Below are 12,318 nucleotides of genomic sequence, written 5' to 3' on the forward strand. Positions count from 1 at the left end.
ATACAATATATACAACATGTTTTAATTAAAAGTACAAAACAATCTTAAAAACATTCGAGAGCCACTCTCAAAAGAGTTATGAGAGACTTTTACATAAAAAGGACAGCTCGATAAAAATACAAAACATTTTTTATCTATATAAAACATTCTTCCTTTGAATTAAAATATCATGGCAGATTTTGGCAGAATAAAAGCACAAATTTTCATTTGTTAATAAAAATATAAATTTTTCATCATCATTTAAGTCTAAAAAATCAATATTAAAAGAAACTGCTCTCGTAAAAACCTCTTGTCTTGCATGTGAATATAAAGGGCATTTGAGTAAAACATGTTTCTCGTCTTCAATGAGTTTCTGTATCATACGTGTTGGCCCATGTTATTAGTCTATTGTTTATTATTCGTGTAAAACGTTTGACTAAGCAACTGACAAGGCTTATGCCTCGGAAGTTATTCGGGTCACTTGGGTCACCGCGTTTGAAGACCGATACCATAACTGCAATAGACCATGATTCTGGAAAAAGTCCTGAAACCAATATACCATTAAATAATTTATTAAACACTGGCATCAACATATCCTGGAAATTGGATAAAATATTCATTCAACAATCCATCAATACCATGACTCTTACTTCTCTTTAAAACTAGATATAGCACATAGTATTTCTTTATTGGTAATAACACAATCTAATTCCTCATATACCGGTATTTCATCATTATTTGAATTTCCATTTCTTGAATTTTCCTCTGAATTAATTTCGGACGCTATTCGTTTAAAATGATCAAAAAATTCCTTCCTCGTAGCTTTAGGTTTAACTTTACGCTCAGATGAAAATTTTCTATAGAATAGTTTATGATTGTGTCTCTTTAAGCTTTCTAACATATTTCCTTGTTGCTTTTTGTAATTCCGTTTCAGTTTTGCTTCAAATAATTTATAATTTCGTTTTGCTGTTACTAAGTTCAGATGATGTGTACTACACTTGCTATGGTTAAACACATTTAGACATCTTTTACTTATGGTTGCAATGACAAAATTGATGGTATAGGTATTCTATCTAGTCCTTCGTGTAACTCGGTGAATGTGATGAATATTTTCAACTCGACTCCTCGACGTAGACGCAGTCATGGTCATCGTCATTATACATCACCTTCTCTGCATGATGTGTATCTATTAATGACTTGCTGCCATTTATACAAAAGCCGTTAGGTATTCATCACATTCGCACGAAACTTTATTCATTACCCCTTTCATTCTCTGTTCAATTTTTGTTTGGAATCCACTGTTACAAACCCTCATTCAAACCAATACAAAATTACAGCTATAATTTTGGCTATTGCAAGTCACAGACTTTTCAAGCCAGTCCGCATTGGCAAAAATGAAAAAGAGAAAAGATCTTTCCTTTGCCAACAAAGGTATCGATGGCGTCAACTTAGGCAATATCCTTCATCATAAATTAGTTCAATCGAAAAAACCTCCTTATTTCAAAGACAACTGTACCAATCATTTCTTATACCTATACCAAACCTTTTGCAACTAAAATTTTCAATTAAAAACACGTTTTGCAGGATCTCGATATTGACGACTTCAAGTCTAAACCTCCTGATTGCACTTGTGCTAGTTCCCAATTCACATATAATCCTGTTGGCCACGTTATTACCGGTGACCTCAACATTGTTAATAATACTTCTCTACGAAATGTGTTATCGAAAGGTCCGAAATATCGTGAGCCTAAATCCATCAATTGGAAATACAACTTTAAAATTTTGATGGATTCAGTTGAGGATTATGCCAGGCAATGGGCTAAGCGCGAGAAGGAAACTCAACATATACCCTCACGACACTTACCAAAGAGGAAATCCTGGATAATCATAGGTCTGTTCTGTGTTCCTTTGGAATTTCAACCAAAGATGAAGAACTGGATCTTCCATCACTTTATTGGATACCTAAACTACATAAGTGTCCTTACAAACAAAGGTATATTTCTGGGTCTTCCAGGTGCTCCACGAAACCTCTTTCTAAATTATTAACATCTATTTTATCAGCAATCAAAAACGGGCTTCAAAGTTATTGTGAAACTGCCTATTCTAAAGGGGGCGTGAATCAGATGTGGATACTTAAAAATTCCAAAGATCTTTTAGAGTACATACAATCTAACTCTCTTTCATCTTGTAACAGTATTAAAACATTTGACTTTTCTACTCTTTACACAAGTATTCCACATTCCAAACTAAAAGACAATTTGAAAGAGTTGGTATTGCTTTGCAACAAAAAATTCTCTGAAACTGATATTATCAAGATGCTTGATTTCTTGATTGACAACATATTTGTTACGTTCGGAGGACGTGTTTTTCAACAGACTGTCGGCATTCCAATGGGAACAAACTGTGCCCCTCTACTTGCCGACTTGTTTCTTTATTATTATGAGGCTGACTTTATGCAGGAACTTCTAACGAAGAAAGATAAGAAGTTAGAAATATCCTTTAACTCTACTTTCCGCTATATAGATGTTGTTCTTTCACTAAATAATTCTAAATTTGGTGACTATGTAGAACGTATCTATCCCATCGAACTAGAGATAAAGGATACTACAGATACAGTTAAGTCGGCCTCATATCTTGACTTACATCTAGAAGTTGACAATGAGGGTCGGTTGAAAACAAAACTTTACGACAAAAGAGATGATTTCAGCTTTCCAATTGTGAACTTTCCATTTCTAAGAAGCAACATTCCAGCAGCACCTGCATACGGGTTATATGTCTCCCAATTAATACGATATTCCCGTGCTTGCATTTTCTATCATGATTTTCTTGATAGAGGGTTGCTGCTCACAAGGAAGTTATTAAACCAAGAGTTCCAAATGGTGAAGCTGAAATCATCCCTTCGTAAATTTTACGGACGCCATCACGAGTTGGTTGACCGTTATGGAATAACCGTTTCACAAATGATATCGGATATGTTCCTTAATTCGTAACTACAATCCCCTTTCCTTTCATGAATGTGACCTACCGAATTAGACTATTTACCGGATGTGTTATCACATAAGCAACACGAAGGGTGCCACATGTGGAGCAGGATCTGCTTACCCTTTCGTAGCACCTGAGACCACCCCTAGTTTTTTGGTGGGGTTCGTGGTATTTATGTTTTAGTCTTCTATGTCGTGTCATGTATGCTGTTGTTTGTTTGTCTTTTTCATTTTTAGCCATGGCGTTGTCAGTTTGTTTTAGATTTGTGAGTTTAACTGTCCCTTTGGTATCTTTCGTCCCTCTTTTATAAAGATTATACCGACGCTTACATTCATCATCAAACCATGGTTGTCTTCAATTACAGGCATAATTCTGTCCTGTTTCTTCCTAGACGTACTCACTTTTGGTCTAACTTTAAAGTATGGAGACATGATTCCATTTAAAAATTCACTGAAGTCGGAAACAGTTTCCTGTGATTCAAAATTTCGATAACGAATAGTCATTACTATAATTGAATAGATTCGGTAGTTGATTTTTTAATGTTATATGGACTGTATCATCTTCAATGAAGTCAGAGACATTTGACGTTCTGCAGTTTAAATCACCAACAAGACATATTTTTCCTTTGGATGAATAGGAAATTATGTTGTCTTCCATTAATTGAAAAATATCACACTCGTATAATGAATGGTACTTTGAATTAATTGGAGGTATGTAGGCACCGCATACATATAAGTCCTGATCAAAATCAAATAGCACTTTGTCGAATTTTAACCACACGAATGTATCAGCTATAGATTCAATAAAGGAAATATACGGACTGTATATGGTATTTATCATCACACATACTCCACCGCCTTGTGCATATTTTGATTTATTTTAGGAACTTGTTTACGCATAAACCCTTCTATGTCAAAAGTAAAATCATTACTTATCCAACATTCCGAAAGTATAACAATATCGTAAGTTTTTAAAAAATAACTAACAAAAGCTTCATCATCCAGTTATTTCTGCAAACCGCCGTTGACTTTCCATGCTAGAAATTTTATATTACTTTCTGGTAAGGAAACTTCCCGTCTGTCCTAGTTCCCGTTTCCACCACCTTGAGCGCCCCCTTCATCCATAGCCTCAGGCTGTTTTATTAAGTGACTGTGTTTGGTTTTGTCTTCACCATCAATATACAATTTATCACGTTTAAGTACTGATTTGAGATTTTGCTGGCGTGCTTCTTTGTGTATTGGTAGTAGCTCTTTACGGATTTTCACAACTTCATGAGGAAAATGTTCATTTACTCCGAAAGGTTTCCCCTTTAGGTGTTTAGGGGCTGCAAAACGAATGTCTTGTCGATCATTCCTGTTTTCAAATTTCACAACAATTGGTCTTATTTTCCCATCAAAATGTTTTCCTATTCTGTAAGATTTGACAATAGGAATTTCACGAACGATCTCGAGCTCATTTCTAACAAAGGCTTTAACTACGTCATCAGATACTTCACCCGTTTGTTCGTCAATACCATTAAAAACTAAGTTTTCGTTCAGCTTTTGACACTGCAAGTCTAGTACAGATGATCTCAAGCCCTCGTTATCTGTTTTTATAACATTTAGGCAATCTAGACTAATATTGTCAGATTTAGTTTTTTTTTCCTTTGCGATTTTCGAAATTTCCGCTTTAAAAACAACGTTTTGCTTTTCGACCGAAGCTATTCTCTCGTGCAAAATTTTATTTTGTTTTTTTGAGACTGCCATACTATTTTTATTCTCTTTCGTAATATCGTCAAGTTTACCGCTTATAAAAACTGAACTTTTCTCGACAACTCCTAACCGTTTAGAGTGCGCAAGCACGAGCGGGGTTCGAACTCAGTGTTTTCTGGCTAGTGATTACAGTAATAAAACTACTTACACCACTTGGACTCTACCTACATACTTGTTTTCATATCATGTAACATCTTGTTTTTGTTTTCTGTGACTGTTAATGACATCTTTACACTAAATCCATTGGATGTTGGATGTGTACTGATTGATATTTTATTCTTGCCAAAAGTGAAGATAATTTAACGACGTCATGTCGAATGCGGGTTGGGAGTGACAACTTCTAAAACCGTTTTCTCTGTAAATAAGTTGGAGTTATCTCAAATGTCAAAAAATCTTGCTTGGTGTAAATTGGCCAGGCACAAAACTGTGGAAGATTATTGGAGAAGGGTCATATATAGTGATGAATGTAAGGGGACGAGTTATTTATTTTCAATACATTGCAAGTCAGGTAATTTATTTTCAAACTAACACAGAACAAACCATTTATTTTTTTGATTATCAAGGCTGACTTATTTATTTTCAAAATCCTCCTGACCCCCTCCCCCTCCCCAGGATATTAAATGGTCGTCCCCTAAGGTGGAAATTGGAATGGACAATTGTGTTTTAGTCTGGAGACGGCCTGGTGAGGAGTGGACTCCTCCATGCTTAAATCTTGGCCGTGGGTCACGACTGAGTTTGATGGTCTGGGGCTGCATTTCCTATGAAGGTGTTTGTACTATTACTGTTGTAACTGGTAATATAAATGCTTTAAACTATATATTTTGAGATTGTTGACAATCTTGTTTGGCCTGTTATTGCTCGTCATTTCCCCGCTGACAATTACATATATCAAGAGGACAATACCCCGGTTCATAGAGCCAAAATTATGAAAGATTACATAGAACAAAATCAACTTCATGGGATGGAATGGCCAGCACAAAGTCCAGACCTTAATATTATTGAACATATTAAAATTAAAATTGAGCTGCAAAAACAGGCACATAACGGTGCATTACGTTTGCACTACAAAGGCTCCAATGGAGACAGCAATTCGGGACATACGGACAAATATATCCTAAGAATTCATAAGAAACTTTATAATTCAATTCCAAGACGTTTTAGGCTAGTAATAAGGGCAAAGAGAAACATCACACAGTATTAGGTGACTTCAGATCATTTTATTAATATAATTACAAAGGTTGAACTGTGACAGATACTTGGCAACTTTATGTGGCAGCCATCTTTGAATTATCTTCACTTTTGGCACAAGTCTGTACATGTTTTCTGTTGTTGTTATTTGCTATTGACTTGTTATCAGTAACTACGAGTACTTTAAGATCTGTTTGTTGTGTCATCTTATTCTGCCACGTCCGGTATGTGTATTTTAAACTTGGTTTTCTGCTTTGTATCGACCTGATTAGTACCGCCCTTTTCAACTGATTTTTATAATGTGTTCTTATATTGTAATGTTTCATCACTATTCCAGATTAGGGGGCCGGAAACATGTTTATGCCCGCCACAATCTGTATGTGCCTGTCCCAAGTCAGAAGCCTCTTATTCAGTGGTTGTTGTCAATTGCTGTATATTATATTAGTGTTTCGTTCATCGATTTGTACATTAAGGGCATACGATACAGTTTTGATCCCGTATTTACAGTTTGATGAAAATTTCCAGATAGGCTATTTTTTGCCTGATTAAATCAAATATGTAATGAAAAAAAATACCTTCATGTGCTACTTTTTGAGTTAAAAGAGGTCGAAATTTTGTATATTTGCTCAAAATTCGGATTTGTGGCCATATTAAACAAAATGTCGTTTTAAAAAATAGGGGTCCATGCACTCGTTTTCAAATTAAATCAGTTTGAATGATAAAAATCAGTCGAAAATGCATCTTTTCCCGATATGTCACAGTTTGTACGGCCTTCAACAATGGACAAACCTCATACCGGATAGTCGGCTATTCAACGTCACAAAAAGACAAACGCAATACAATTCGAACAGTTCATTGTCGAAGGCCGTACAGTGACCCATAGTTGTTTTAAAACTTCTATGTCATTTTGTTTCTGGTGGACACTTGTCTCATTCATTGGCAATCTAACCACATCTTATTTTTATACTTATCAAAGACAATTGAAATGAAAAAATCCCTCACATTCTGCACAAAATACTTTTGAGATTTTCTCATGCATATTTGTCATTGGAGAGTAAAATTTTAATTTTCCCTTTGACAGTCTTTGAATCAACATGTTTTGTGAGCTCAGCATGACTTCAAAAGTGTAGGTAGGATGCGAACAGTTGCTGTGTATGATTATGAAACACATTTTGTTCCTGCTAGGATGTCAGCATACTATTGATCATTGATTCCCAGTGTCGTAAAAAAAAGAATTTAACTGATTGTCTGAAATATGCTTTTTGTTTAATAATCAATTTTTAGAAGAAATATAGGTTTGTGCTAGTATATTTCAAAATACTGCTCCAAATTGATTCTCTGTGTTAACAATTGTGTGCATATTTTTTGTGTGAATATTTAAAGTGTTAATTTTGTTATAAATTAAGTTTTTTGTTATACAAAATACAAATTTACAGAACTACTTCAACGCAAACCCTCCAAACGATGAGACAATGTTCTACGATACCAGAGACCAAATGATGTATAAGGTAAGCAACTATAGGTTACCACACGGCATGTTTTGTTCGAGCAAGAAATTATAATGTTTTCTGACATTTCAAAAAACACTTTAGTAACTGGATAAGTTTCCCCTATGACTTCATTTTCTTTTCTTGGATTCTTAAAAGGCGAATTACGATCGTTTTAGTTTAACTGTTGGGTGGAAAGATTGATGTTGCATAGCAAGTTGCAAATTAAATGCATATTGAGGACGAGAACATAAAAATATGATATTACCATACCCCCTGATTTGTACTAGACCGACACTCGTTAGTCGGATTTCAACGTGCTACTCCCGCCGAAAGACATGTTGAATTGTTTTGCATTTGTCTTTTTGGGGCCTTTTATAGCTGACTATGCGTTATGGGCTTTGCTCATTGATGAAGGTCGTACAGTGACCTCTAGTTGTTAATTGCTGTGTCGTTTCGGCTCTTGTGGAGAGTTGTCTCATTTTTATTTATACCACATCTTCTTTTTTTATATATCTCCCTACTCGGATAAATTATTCTTATTCTTCCAAGCCGACCTGTTTATGCCCCTCCGCCTGAATACCGTGTGTATCGCGGAGAAGCCGTAATTACCGATTTTGGCCAGGGTTCAAACCCACGCCCACCAGCAATCGGAGCTACATTGCAACACACTACCACGGCGCCACCGAGGCAGTTAGACATATGTCACCGATGTTATCCCAATGTAAAGAAGGTCAAGTTTCGTTACAGAATTCCAAATAAATTCCTCAAAGTTCGTATGCCATTGCGAAAAGTCTCTTTTTTTAAAATCATGTTTTGCAGATTTTAACGTTGTTTTATATAGTCATATTTAGATCGCCTTATTAAGGTATGAAATAATACCTTTTATGATAAAATTGCATATTGCTTAAAAACGAATAAATGAGATTCAATTAATGAAAATACAAAATTAATAACAGAATGAGATCATCATGACATGCTTAAAATACAAATCCGATGCAACCAACTATCATGACCAAGTTACATTCCTGAAATAACATAAGATTTATGATGTTTTAAATACGAAGTTAAAAAAAGTTGCTGACTTAACAATTTTATGGCAAACTGAAATCACGGCAAATCAACTAGAAAGTGCATAACTATGACATTTTTAATAAGGTTTGTCAACACGCCTTAACATACGCAAACACCTTAACTTCTCTTAGGTGTAGCCATTCGGGGCCTCTTAAGGCAAGCTTAACGTATCTTCCTTTTATGGTTTTACTACAGGTCAGAATGAGATGCTCTCCATCACTAGCCGGGCCTTTGTAATAAGTGCATAGCTTCATTTCACTTAGAGTTGGACCAACCGTTATATCCAGATTATGGAGTCGACGACCTAAAATGAAAATGTTTAACGGTGTGTAGGACGTAAAATTGCGCTTTCATGTTGAACGTACGTCGTTCGTGAATATTGAGTATGTTAATGAATATTAATTATATGATCATTTTTATAAATTCCCTGTTTTACAAAAGTAGGATTTTTTCGAAATAAATAACGTTTTTCTTATCCCTGGCCTAGATTATACCTGAGCTGTCTTTGGCACAACTTTTGGGAAATTTGGGTCCTCAATGCTTTTTAACCTTATACTTGTTTAGCTTTATAACTATTTTGATCTGAGCGTCACTGATGAGTCTTATGTAGAAGAAACACGCGTCTGACGTATTAACGTATCAGCCTGGTACCTTTGATAACAAATAATAAAATAATAATAATTTATTTTATTATAGTGTCACATACTTGTCAACAGATTTTTATACAGATTATACAATATACATTGAACAATAATAAAATAAGAGAAATACCCAGCCTAGAAAGGCTTATAAGACACTATACATACAAATATATATCCATTTAACAAATACAAATTGAAAAACATAGCAAATTGTTAAAAATGTTTAAAATCATCCGGATAACTATATCTTAATCGTGCTTCATTAATAATGTGACTCGGTCAACGCGTTAACACCACAATTAAATTACAAAAAGGAGCATTACATCGTGTTAAATTAAAATAAATCAAAACCCATTTTGTGTTATCATTTTGTACTTAAAATATTTTCAAAACTGCTTTAAAAGGTTTACCATAGAAAAGACATCGGACGTTAAAGCGGAGAAAAATAAAAAAAATATTATCAGAAATTATACTTCTTTTCAGATAATAAGAAAAAGTCAGTCACAATTTATAAAAGTTACCATTATCGGTCAAAGTACGGTCTTCAACACGAAGACTTGGCTCAATTCGAACAGCAAGCTTTAAAGGTGTCAAACCACCAATTAAAAGTCCCTATCTGTTCAACCAAATCAGTTTGAAATTTTCACAGCTTTCTAAATATTTTACCTTAAGTTTAACTTCATAGAAACTAGGTATATCCTGAATTTTACATGCATCAGCTTTCTACATGCCAATTTTCACTATAATACCTTTAAAACCTTCTAACAAAAAAAACTGACCTTCGAACAGAGGTACTCCAAAAATAACCGCTGGTTTTCTGGAAATCTTAAATTAGTATACTATGGAGCGCATTAATGCTCAATTTTTAATGCAAACTCATAGACAAGTAAATTTTGGCTCAAAATGGTCTAGATATATATCTCTTCACCAAAAGTTTCATTTCTGCAGATTTGTTGGTTAGTTTAAGTACACAAGGACATCAAAAGCACTATTTTGTGTCAGAGTAGGGCTACTTTCACATACGTTCTAAATTGGAGGGAGTAATTGGTGGTGTGACACCTAAAGGGCTCCAAAATAACTAGTGTAAAACCATTCAAACGGGAAAAGCAACGGTCTATTCTATATAAAAACGGGAAAGAGAAACACTTAAGAACCACATCAACAAACGACAACTCTTGAACAACACTTATCAAAGCTGGCATATAGACGATATATGTGTTTACTTGTAGGATAAACTGTGATGAAAGTGTGTACAGCTTGGGCTGTTGTCTGCTCTATGGTCGGGTTGTTGTCGCTTTGACACATTCCCCCTTTCCTTTCTCAATTTTACATTTCATTCCAAATGTTAAAGTGGTACACGTAAGCTAAACAATTATATACGGTCAGTGACCGTACACCACACAAACATAATTTATACAATATTGTACCAAAAGGTTCAGTATTTTAAATCCTGATTTTGTGCATTTTTGCCAACGAAAATAATTCTTATACTAACCGTAGCCATGTGCTCTATTCCAAATTTCAACATGCTGAACTGAGAAGGACCCTCCAAGGTCTACCCACCAATATGGCGTCTTGTCATGGTTTGTATGAAAGATTGTAGATAGATCGCCGTCAACAGCACTACCTGATGGTTTGTGTCCAGAGCTCGATGAACTCTGACCTGTCAGCTTCTTGTAAGACACATCCTCCACACGTATATTTGAGGGAATCACATCTTTAATTAAAAAAGTTTAGAAAGTCGTTTTTTGTACTGTTCAATTCGCAGAATTTATAAAGATAAAATTCGTCGTGAATCAATTATACAAAGAAGAGAAAGTGTGCGTATTGCAAAGCAATTTATGAATGATTCTTTTTATTCTTAATCAAACTCACACTATAATTGATTACATATTAATTCTATTTAATTGAAGTGGGATATGGAATATACGTCAGTAAGGCAAATAACAAAAGCAAAAGATCACAGAAGACGGCAATATTATATACTATAATAGTCTAAAACATTTGTCAACAACATGAACAAGTTATCAAAACCAGAGACATATATGATTTAGATGTCTCTGCCAACACATACATTTTCTCGTTATAATGAATATATTATATAATTTTAGACATATGTTAATTACTTTAATCAGTTTTCTATCTATAATCAAGATATAAAACTTGGAGCTATAAATAAAACCGGCGTGTTACGTTTGCGCGGATTGGTCCAACATTTTCGCGCGAAAAGAATCCACGTTTGCGCGAAATTTACCTGTTGAAAAGTTATTTCCTTTGCGCGGATTTATACAAAAACATATGTAAGATAAATTACTAACTTTCTCCATAAATTGTTTAATCAAGGAACACGTGAATGAAGCCCCCGGTAAATGATCAGGTACGAAAGCCTCATTGATGTTAGATCCCATACACATTTTGAAAATAACAAATGAGGAAAAATGTCATACGATTTATATTTCATTTCCTATTTCATACCTTTACATTTCCTTTTCAGGATTTGTTTTAGCATTTCTCCATGTCTTTGAAGTGTCGTCTTCATGGTGTACTCGATTTTCAGGATTTTCTGTTCTAGTCTTTGATCACTGCCGAGATCCCCTTTATAACCAGAAATAGAAATTTGACAAGCAGATGACAACATAGTACATCCGAATATTATAACAACAGCACAGTATAACATTTTAGCAAGGTACATTCAACGATTGTAAACAGCCAACAGCAAGCATTTAAGCTATGAAAGGAGAAACACTGGATAGAATAATGTCACGCAAACTATCAATTAACAAGCTGTGTGTGTATTGCACGCACCTTATTAAACAATACCAAGTATATAATGTTACTTCAATTTTCGTTTTAGGTGTTTTTTCTGAGAAAAATCATTCGTTCATTTAACCAGTTGCATTCTTAAAAAAAGAAAAGCAACACGTGAACCCATGACGGTTGAGTGGTCACCAAAATCTTTTTCTAAATTTTTGTTTGCTTTTAAATTGAAAACATAAGATAATAACGTAAAAACGCTTTAATTAAAATATTTAATTGTTTGTAGATTAACGCATAAGTCAGTTTTTAAGCAATGTTTGATAGTTGTGAATAAAAAAGTGTATTATGAAATACAGCTACTATTTGAATATACATTTTAAGGCTCGACTGTTTTATTTATTACTTGGGAGTGGACATCTTTGTTCAAAACACTTTCGCAAATTCCAGATTCTACAAACT

At 34.4% G+C, this 12,318-nt stretch overlaps 1 long non-coding RNA gene across 1 annotated transcript; it reads right to left on the reverse strand.

Moving 5' to 3' along the window:
* Positions 1 to 8,501: 8,501 nt before the first annotated feature.
* LOC143074850 (uncharacterized) lies at positions 8,502 to 11,780 on the reverse strand. The gene is made up of 3 exons (XR_012978124.1): positions 11,578 to 11,780; positions 10,598 to 10,819; positions 8,502 to 8,765 (listed from the first exon to the last, which is right to left on the reverse strand). It is a non-coding gene; the product is annotated as an uncharacterized LOC143074850 (long non-coding RNA).
* Positions 11,781 to 12,318: the final 538 nt, after the last annotated feature.

This window comes from Mytilus galloprovincialis, chromosome 5 (genome assembly GCF_965363235.1).
Source record: "Mytilus galloprovincialis chromosome 5, xbMytGall1.hap1.1, whole genome shotgun sequence".
In the NCBI taxonomy this organism is placed as follows: domain Eukaryota; kingdom Metazoa; phylum Mollusca; class Bivalvia; order Mytilida; family Mytilidae; genus Mytilus; species Mytilus galloprovincialis.